At 45.9% G+C, this 9,821-nt stretch overlaps 1 protein-coding gene across 1 annotated transcript in view; it reads left to right on the top strand.

Annotated features, from left to right (window-relative positions):
* Window positions 1-4,284: 4,284 nt before the first annotated feature.
* LOC135378927 (caspase-7-like) overlaps window positions 4,285-9,821 on the top strand; it is a 307,214-nt gene continuing 301,677 nt past the window's right edge. The window contains exon 1 of the mRNA XM_064612101.1: window positions 4,285-4,427. The gene's annotated coding sequence lies outside the window, so the exon portion shown is untranslated. The remainder of the gene's footprint in view (window positions 4,428-9,821) is intronic.

The following is a 9,821-nucleotide window of genomic DNA, read 5'->3' on the forward strand; positions in this document are numbered from 1 at the left end:
CAAAGTCGGACAAAACCCTGGCCAAATTATCTCAATATCGGCCCATCTTTGCACCAAAAAGACCCAAAATAAGCCAGTGGCCTTGACTTTTGCCCCTTTTTTCCCCCTATACTGGTCTCAGCATTTTGTTGGTTTAGTTTTTAGAGTCCAAAAGCAAGTGCTGTCAGTCTACATTGTAATTCTTTATGTGAGCACTTGTCTTCAGTTTGTCTAGAGCCTTTGAACGAGCACTGCACCAGAGCTATGAGAAGTGGGCTGACGCTTCAGAGACAAGTCCTGGCTGCTCGAAAAGCTCCAGAGGTAATGCCATTGAGTAGAATCTGAACGGAGTTGAATATACTAAAATCAGTAATAATTATCAGCGAAGAGTGGGTAGAGGTACCACTACCAGGCACCACCACCAGGTACCACTAAGGACCTTAAATTGAAGAAGGGGGACATTTCTCACAGCTGTTATCTCTTCCATTTTTTGTTGCCGTCATATTCTGTAACTCGGACACCTCTATAAGTAGGAGATGCTTCGGCTGCACCGCGGGTGTCCAACATAGGAAGGTTTCACTGTATTTATGTTCCGTGTCATGTGACCACAAACAATATATGCTTTTGCTCATGCTGCACAGCACAGGCGAATTGAGCTGCATGTGAGGATAATAACCTGAAACCCGAGGCGCGGAGGAGAAGGCATGACTTTACGGTCTCTGTGTCAGTTGTTTCATGTTGTAATTGCGTACCAGCTGGCCTGTACCTGAGAATAGGTTTGATGCATTGTACACGCAGCATAGACATGCAGTATGTGGTGTGTTGTGATAGTAATGCAACTGCCAATTGAAGAATAATGCTCCAGGTGGATTGTTTCGGTACAATCTTGAACTATGCATACCAAGGGGTAGGGCATCTGCGTGACAGGTTTACCTTGAAGTAAGAATGTAAATGTTAGCTGAAGTCATTGAATAATTAACATTATCAATATACTGCTGCAGATGATACAAACAATAGCACACAAGATGCTCCTATATGTTCTGCAGGAATGTCTCTGTACTCACAATATTTGTACAGCTGCTACAGAAAGGCATAAAACAAGTTTTTGTATACATTATACCACTTGAATGCAACACAAGCTTCTGCTGCACTGCCAGAACACCACAGCGGACAGATTTACCTTACTTCACCTGTGAAAAAGTATGTACTGTCGCACACAGGATGCTGTTTGAATGTCTTGAAAAACATAATTTATGACCGAAAGACATCAACTGGAAGATCTCGATTTACCTTAGTCAAAACTGAGAAAAAGTATGTGCTGTTGTACACATGAAACTGCTTGAACTGCCCTTGAGCGCTCTGGAAGAACACCTTATTTGTCAATGAAAAAAGGGCTAGGAAGCAAGCGACCTGGTGAAGATGATGCATAATGTAAAACCCCGAGACTAGGGAACACGAAAGGACAGACACAAACACGAAGTCTCAAACACAGCTGAAGCCTTATTGAACATTATTGTGACCAAAATACAACAGCTGAGCCAACATTGAATTTATACCTTACTCAAAATACACAAGATGTGCTGCCGTGCATATGATACGATGATACTGCTTAAATGTACTCTGAACTCGCTGGCACCTCAGGCATGGTTGCTCTAAGCTAGCGAGCAACAGCAAGGGTATACGAACACAAGAAGTCGAGCACAAGTGATGGTATGCACTTGATTAATCAGAAAATGAAATGTCTCAGTACCAGGTGTCACTGTTCCGTCAACAAAAACAGATGAACTTTGAAGGGGCGTCTGGTTGGCACTGGTGACAGCCTTCAGCTTGAAACCCAGACGGTGATAGTTGAGACGGAGTGCAAGTTTTTCGGTGGTGCCAGAATGCCTGCGAAATCATTTAACACATAAGGCATTTCCAAATCTGTACTGAAAATACAACCGCTGGGGCGTAATCTCTAAAGGATGAAGCAGTAACTGACAGATAGCGTATTTTTCTCTTCTACGTGATGCACTTTGCACCGCATGACTGACTTGTCTAACATTACGCGTCTTACCTTTATCTGCTGCTTAGTCCAGCCCCTGCAATCTCCTGCTGCAGATAAGGTTGACATAGCATTCCGGAGGAGACATCTTCGGCTTCTTGTGAAACAAGTTGCGCATTGCTTCCGTAACATTCGTATGAGCCAGATGAACAGATCAAATCGCTGCTTTCACCAGCGGCATGGCCGAGTGGGCTAAGGCGTCCGCTCGTTGGTGGTAATCAAGGTCGTGCTGTAGACTGGGAGGTGGTGGGTTCGAATCCTACCTCCGGCTGTGCTGTCTGAGGTTTTCCCTGGGTTTTCCGAAGACTTTACAGACGAATGTCGGCACAGTTCCCCCTGAAGTCGGCCCAGGACGCATACTAATCCCCCTGTCCCCCACACCTTCCTGCTGTCCTCTCTCCGTCTGTCCACATCTGTACGCCGCTCATAGCCACTGTTGCTTCGCGGCGCTAACACGCAATCAAAAAAAAAAAATAAAATCGCTGCTTTCGAAGGTGGCACCCAGTCGGAGTTGTAACCGATTGTTGCAGTCAATAGATTTATCCTTCGCCTTTCGGGAAATTGTGGTTTGAAACATTGGAACTGCATGCTGAAGTGTTCTTGCAGACGGGAGCAAAACGTTCACGCATTCTCGGCACGAAGCACAGAACACGAATCACACCAGGAAGTCTGTACTGGCCTAGCAAATGCTTTGCAGTCGAAGGAAGCAAAACTCACGTTCCTCGTGGGCTTAGTGAAGTCCAGAAATATACTGGCTCCCTAATAGCGAACTGTTTATTACTCCCCCAATGTGAATCTGCGCAGCAGACGGCTCGGCAGAAGAAACTGGCCGGCTTGGCGGAAGAAACCAAGCCAAAAGTCATGCCAAGCTGGAGCGCGGGCAGGCCACGAATGTGTCGTCGACATAGGGTTTGCGGGCCACAAGACGGGATGTCAGTGAAACTAAAAATTCACTTTTTCGGAAAACCGCCAGGAGTTTGGGATAACTATTCTGCATACATAATCAGTGTTCCCTTATGAACACATCGTGTGAGTACCATTCCATTCTGTAACACTCGAAAAGGTTAAGGCTTTAAGGTTATCTGCAAACGGCACTGAATGGCTGGTCGTGACTTGCCTACTGCCCAAAGTGCAATGGCGTCGGCATGCACATAGAATGCTACTTTGCAAGGAATTATCGACTTTATGCCTGCCATTACTACATTAAAGGGTGTAGGACTCTGAATGCTTCATTGGGGTACGCCGTGATGAACAGGACGCTTATGGCTTTGTCTGTGCGGATGGCGAGAGTTCGGCCCGTAAGGAAATGGTGGAGCCAGCTGAAGAGTCGACGAGATACTTCAAAAACGCGCAAGGCGTGCAGCACACAAATGTGCAAGACGGTATGATAGGCGCGCTTGATATCTAAGAAAACTTATATAACGATCTCCCGACGTGCACGGCATGTTCGACTGTAGAAACGAGGTCGAGAACTGGATCCATAGAGCTTCGGTGACTAGGAAAGCCAGTTTGTGAGGGAATGCAGCTTGCTTTTCGAGCCACTAGTCGAGACGATGCAGAACCATTTTCTCAATCAATTTTCCCACACAGCTTGTCGGGCACACAGGGCGAAAAGAGGAGAGGGCATTTGGGGGCTTGCTTGGTTTCAGGACGGGAACAACTAACAACAACTAACATGTACCAGCTGGCCTGCACCCTTGCCCTTCTGCCACAACTAATGCCTCCTTCCAGGTAGATGGTCGGGATCCCTGTTGCCAAGTCGTATTATAAACATGAAAGAGAGCTTGGAGTGATCGGCCGTCAAGGTTTCGCAGTGCGGCATAAGTGATTTTGTCTGGCCCCGGGGACGAGTCCACATTCGCAAATTTCAACGCTGTCTTGAGCTCGATAAGAGTGAAGTAGCACTCCATAACCTCCGGTGGACGGGGCCATTGTGGGTGAATTCCGGCCGTCAAGCTCTGGACAAAACTGATGTGCAGCGCAGTCGTCGACGCAGCCGCCGGTATCGTTGGTACGACGGAGAAATCTTTCACTAGTGTGTTTTCTTTTACACTCTCAAAGATGGCCAATGCCGCGAGAGGATTGTTTTGTGCGGGCGCATCCTTCGGAATAGTCCTCCAGACCTTTGTGCCCGTGTCGATGCTCTACAAAATTTTGCTGACTGAGAAGGAAACACTTCATAATCATAACTCTAAGCGATTCGTCACCGCGGATGCGTTTCGCGAGCAGCCGCAATCTCTCTGGCAGCTATGTCTGGCAACGAGCCACTCTGAAGCATGCATTATTTCCTTGCGATTGCGAGCTCGTGTTCGCAAAAGAACGTTCTGGACTAGTGCCATCCCCGCACTCTATAGAAGTAACATCTTCCTATCGATCTTTATGTGGGTCTGTAGGAGTACCTAAGGTGAGTACTACGTTTCTGGCTGTTCACTTGTTCTTGCGTACCCTGATCTCCCTTACATCAATTATGCCCCGTGATTTGAGATTCCCGGGAATTTCTTCCGCCGAGACAAGTTCAGCGAGAGCGGTGGCATCGCGGCTGATGTTCAAAGTTTTGTGTATGCATTTCTGTCGACTTCAAGATGTGATTGCCGTCGGCCTCAGAACCACATTTAGTCATGAGGTCTCCCGACCGAAGCTTCTTCATATTAGCTTAAAGCAAGGGGGTCGAAGTTGGTCGAGGAAGCGTTACCAACGGGAAGCCGCCATCAGCTACACTTGACTTGCTTCCTTCCGAAAAAATCGTCGCTTGTAATCTAATTTCGCCATGCTACGTGCATATCTGATACACATTTGTTATACAAATAAGCAATTAATATTTTCCACTTGCTTCTGCGACGCCGTCATTATGTCAGTTTAGTATAACGTAAACTCGACAAGCCGTAGCAAGGAATGGCAGGTAGCTTCGATTTTGTACACTTCCGGTTACCGTTGGCTTGCAGAATAGCGCGGGACCAGCGGCATGGCCGAGCGGGTTAAGGCGCCCGGCTGGTTGGTGGTAGCCAAGGTCGTGCTGAACACTGGGTGAAGGGGGTTCGAATCTTACCACCGGCTGTGCTCTCTAAGGTTTTCCCTGGTTTTACCGAATACTTTTCAGACGAATGTAGGCACAGTTTCCCCTGAAGTCTGCCCAGGACACATACTAACCCCCTGTTCCAACTCCTTACTGCTGCCCTCTCTCCATCAGTCCAACTCTGTACCCTTCTCATAGCCACAGTTGCTTCGCGGCACTAACGCAAAAAAGAGAAAATAAAATAAAAGTATGTCGATGGCGGTTAACTGCGTGTAGTCATTTCCTGATTGCTGTTGTCTTCCGAAATGTGCGCTATATTCCTTACAATTTATTTGCTTCCCTACTGGAGCATATGAACGTCACTTGGATACGTCATAGGCGGTAGACATGTACATCCGTGTAGGTGGAATGCAAAGATTCGGCGGTGCTGTAGAGGACCTCACGGACAATATATGAGTTCGAACACTTTCTCTGTGACACCGGTAGCATGCTCAATTCTACACGCACGCAGAAGGTTTACACAGTACTTAAAGCAATCTGCAGGGCTTGCCAAGCTAACTTCGCTGGCCATCGTTTCCTCCATGGGCGCGTTCGGCCGTTCTATTGTGCACGTGACTTCCCAGGGTTGCTCTTGTAAACGGGTCAGTTGCGCCGTAGATAGGCTACCGAGATTCGTCCACTAACACTGTCCATGACAGTGTTAGTACACTTCGACTGTCCGCGAAGGTCAGAGGCGGGGTTAGGACATTCCCGGAGCGTCACGTCCGTTCTCTAGAGTCACCCATATGATCTCTATGAGTGAAAGTGACGATACTGATTTTTTTATGAATAGTGGTGAGATATTTCCGCCGAGTGAAGTTTCTTTTTCGGAGCTCTGGGCTACATGCTTCGGGGAAACTGGTCTCTATTTTGCGCTGTTGTCTCACGCTGTCCTGGAACAGATGGTGTAGAAGGACGAATACAACGCGTGCATCACAACGCCCATTTGCATACTTCAGTTGAATGATGACATTGAAGGAAAGTCACCAGCAGTGGGATACGAACCCATACCTTGTGATCGCCGGTCAGAGATGCCACAAAGTACATTACGCTAGGTACCCTCTCTTCGACGTACCAGGCCACGCCGGGAAACACGGGGAGACACACTCACCCGCAACAGATTATCTCTTACATTGTTGCCAGTCACTCGCATATCCACACAGACGAAAGCGATCGCTGGGGGCGGCATTTTTCTCAATGTTCCTTCCCCCGTGTTTAATTGTCTCATTTTCTACAACGTTACATGAGAAAGATGCCGCCAGAAACGATTGTGTTCGTCTGTGTGGATGTGGGAGCGACTGACAACAATGCGAGAGAATGTGTTGAGGGTGAGTACCTGTCTCCGTGTTTGCTAGTGTGGCTTGGTACACTGAAGGGAGGGTAGCTTGCATGCGGTAATTGGTAGCATCCCTGATGGGCAATAAGAATGTGGGTTACAATACCACTGCTGGTGCCTTTTCTCCAAGTGCTATAAATTAATTAACGTAATTACCGTTGCCCATTGCCACATTTGGCATACCATGCGGTGCGCAATCAAGGGAGCAGCAGATCCTGGGAATCTCTGATAAATGTGACCTCAGTTTCTCTAGCGAGGATTATACTTGAGGTCTTGCAATGCTGTACTCCACGATTCTTAAACGCGGATATTTAGGCACGAAAAAAGAGTTCATTTTGGGCGCCTATCACAAGCAGCAAAATATATCGATTAAGGCACTAAAAGGAGTGTTATAGGGAGCATAAATCGTAATCGTAATCTTTATTTAGTCAATTCTGCAAAAAATGTACACAAAGCGGGACTGTGAGGGCAAGGCCTGTGGTATAGTCCCAGCACAATTCAATTTAAATCATAAAATTAAATACTAATTTTATTATTTACTACCAGTGGTACTGGTAAGTTACTACTAACACACTAGTAAGTTACTAAACAACTAAGGTACGCACGGGGAATTACCCGACAATAAACAGACTGCTAAGATATTGAGCAGCGTTAACAATCCGTAGCAACTGAGTGCGTAAAGCAATCCGTTCGTTGAGCGTATGTTCGGCATTGCTGGAAATACGGAAGCCAAAATGTGTTCAGTTCGCCAAAAATGAGGCAGAATGAAATGGGTGTCTGTTATTTCCCTCAGAACAGTACATGAACTGGAGTAGTTATCCCGTCACAGTCACAAATGTTGCTGCCAGCGCTACTAGAAGCAGAGCAAACACCCGTTACCACATATTTGTTGAAGGGACTCGTACGGAAGAATATTTTTCTTGCAATCGAGTTGGTCCCAACATATAGCTAAACATACGCTGAGAGTGTACTGGTAGGAAGAACAGGTCATTTAAATCGAGTTTATTAATTGAAGGGAGGCTAGAAATTGAAATCGGACTTGGCTGCTCCAAACTCTGCAACGATAGGGGAAATGGGAGCACATTGAAACACGGGGTATACCGACACCGTGAACTTTTCATGTCCCCTTCTGGCATAAGCAGTTCGAACTTTTGACGGTAGCGGCGTTCCGCTCTTCTGCTTCATTCAAAACAGCATCACGGTGCCGCGTAGAACGGATCGCCTTCGAGACAACAAAAAGTAGTTCCTGGCATCAAAAGCAAATTTTCTCTGACTACATTTATTGTATGTGTGCTCGGAAATGCTTCCACAAGAAGCACGAAAGCTGGGACGTACCCGTACGTTTTCCTTTCGCGCTTTCAACTCCTGAAAGTATAGTAACTTATGGCGTCTCCTTTGGTGGCAAATTGGCGTTTACTGGTGCAATGCCGCTATGTGGCAAATTGCAACGAGTGCTAGTGATGGGAAGTCCGACTCGTTTTGGTGAACCGGCTCATTTCGATCAATTCACTTTAATGATTCGTTCAAATGGTTCGTTCATGAACCAGTGACATCGCAGTTTTTCTGACGTCATACTGGCATTGCAGCTGATGAGCACAACGTGGCTGCTATCTGCTGGAATGCCGGCTCACACACGCATAGAGATACTAAAAAAAAGGAACACACACGCACACACTGGTCCTGTACTCCAAGTCATCCAAAAACTAATCAGTGTGAGTCTTTGCGGTCAACTAGCCACGGTGGCACCACAAGTCACCCTCCGTCATACGGCAACATGACAGTGGCACAGCGAGAGGCACGACTGCAAACAACAAAACGGCGTCGGCGAGCCTCTCTGAACCGAACAGCGCAGCGACTACACACTACAAGGCTCCAACAGCTCCCCATAGAGTCCATAGTTTGAGATAATTCACACAACACTGGGCATACGACCAATGAAATTGCGACGCGATGGAAATTATGCATAAGCAGCCGACCAATCAGAAGCCTCTCTATTTGGCTCGTCTTCCGGCCGCTACTGACCCTTCCCTGGCTATTTACAGCTTTTGGTGGCTTCATATCTATTTCCCGGTTGCCGTTGCTCTGCAGTTCTCCCATTATAAGAAAGTGGCTAAGGCAAGTTTTGTGGAAATAAAACATTTATTTGAATATATAAGTCAGCAGTGTGAGAAACATGTGCGTGTGAATGAACAGGATAACGTAGATGAGGTAGCTCGCGCAGTTCCATTGTAGGCGGAACATATCCGTGACAACGACTGTGCAACAACACCAGTGCATTATCTGCATAAAAGGATTACATATGCTTTCACATGATTCCTTTGTTCAGGAACAAAACAGGAAGTTACACAGTTTTTCTCTGAACAGGAAGGAACGAGAACATGCTATGTACACAGGCATCGCAATGCACGGATAACCTTACATCGGTCGTGAAACACAATAAAACAGTGTGCTATATCGTCATAGCCTCAAACTCCTTAACAATCTCTTCAGGATTATGTCGTCAAAATAACGACTATGACGCAGTGTATATACAATATCATAAGCAAATGTACTGCCAAGGATCTTATGAATTTGTTGGTCAGGGAAGTGGTGGTAGAACGCGGATGTTTTTCACTAAGTACTGCCACTCAAGAAACTTTGCTTGGCTGATGAGAGACACAAAATGTCGTTTCCACACTTTCAAATGACTGCCAATTCCTACAGCATGAGAGCTGAGGATGGCTGCGTAATGCAGTCCTCACATTGTTGTAGCCAATCATAGCAATAGCATCACAAAATCAAAAAGGCGCATCCTCTGATTATGTAAAGATTCATTCACCGATCTACCCTGCCAAAACTATAGCTAGCACCAATGCTAACCTTTTTCTGAGAGCTTCTCACTGCATAAAGTTACACAAAGCAGGGATGGATATAATGTTTGGTTTCTTTTAGCCATAATAACCTAAGAAAAGACATGTCAATCTAATGTGAAAATGTAAGGGGAAAATAATTTGTGCTGCATAAGGTTGCTTATGTGCTGGTGGTACAAGTAAAACAGTATTGTGGCTGAATATGTGAAGTTAAAGTTTCACCATACTGGCAAAGTTTTCGTGCAAACTATGCATTACAAATTATGTCGCCATGTGACCAGTGTCATTTTCTGCATTGGAAGGAAACAGAATTTGTCCATGTTTTCGTATGCAGCTTGAATATTTGTAGTGTGGAAAACTGGATCCCTGTTTATCACAGTGTTAAGAATACGCAGTAAGTAAAGTAAAGTAAAAGTGAACTATTTTGCTTTAAAGTAGTTTTTCAGATGTGACATTTCGCTCTAGAGTACGTACCAAAGGATCATACAACACAGGTACATATTTTCATACTTTTTTCACCAACACTATGCATCTCAAAGGAAAAACAGAACCCCATTTGCA

Source organism: Ornithodoros turicata, chromosome 1 (genome assembly GCF_037126465.1).
Source record: "Ornithodoros turicata isolate Travis chromosome 1, ASM3712646v1, whole genome shotgun sequence".
Lineage (NCBI taxonomy): Eukaryota > Metazoa > Arthropoda > Arachnida > Ixodida > Argasidae > Ornithodoros > Ornithodoros turicata.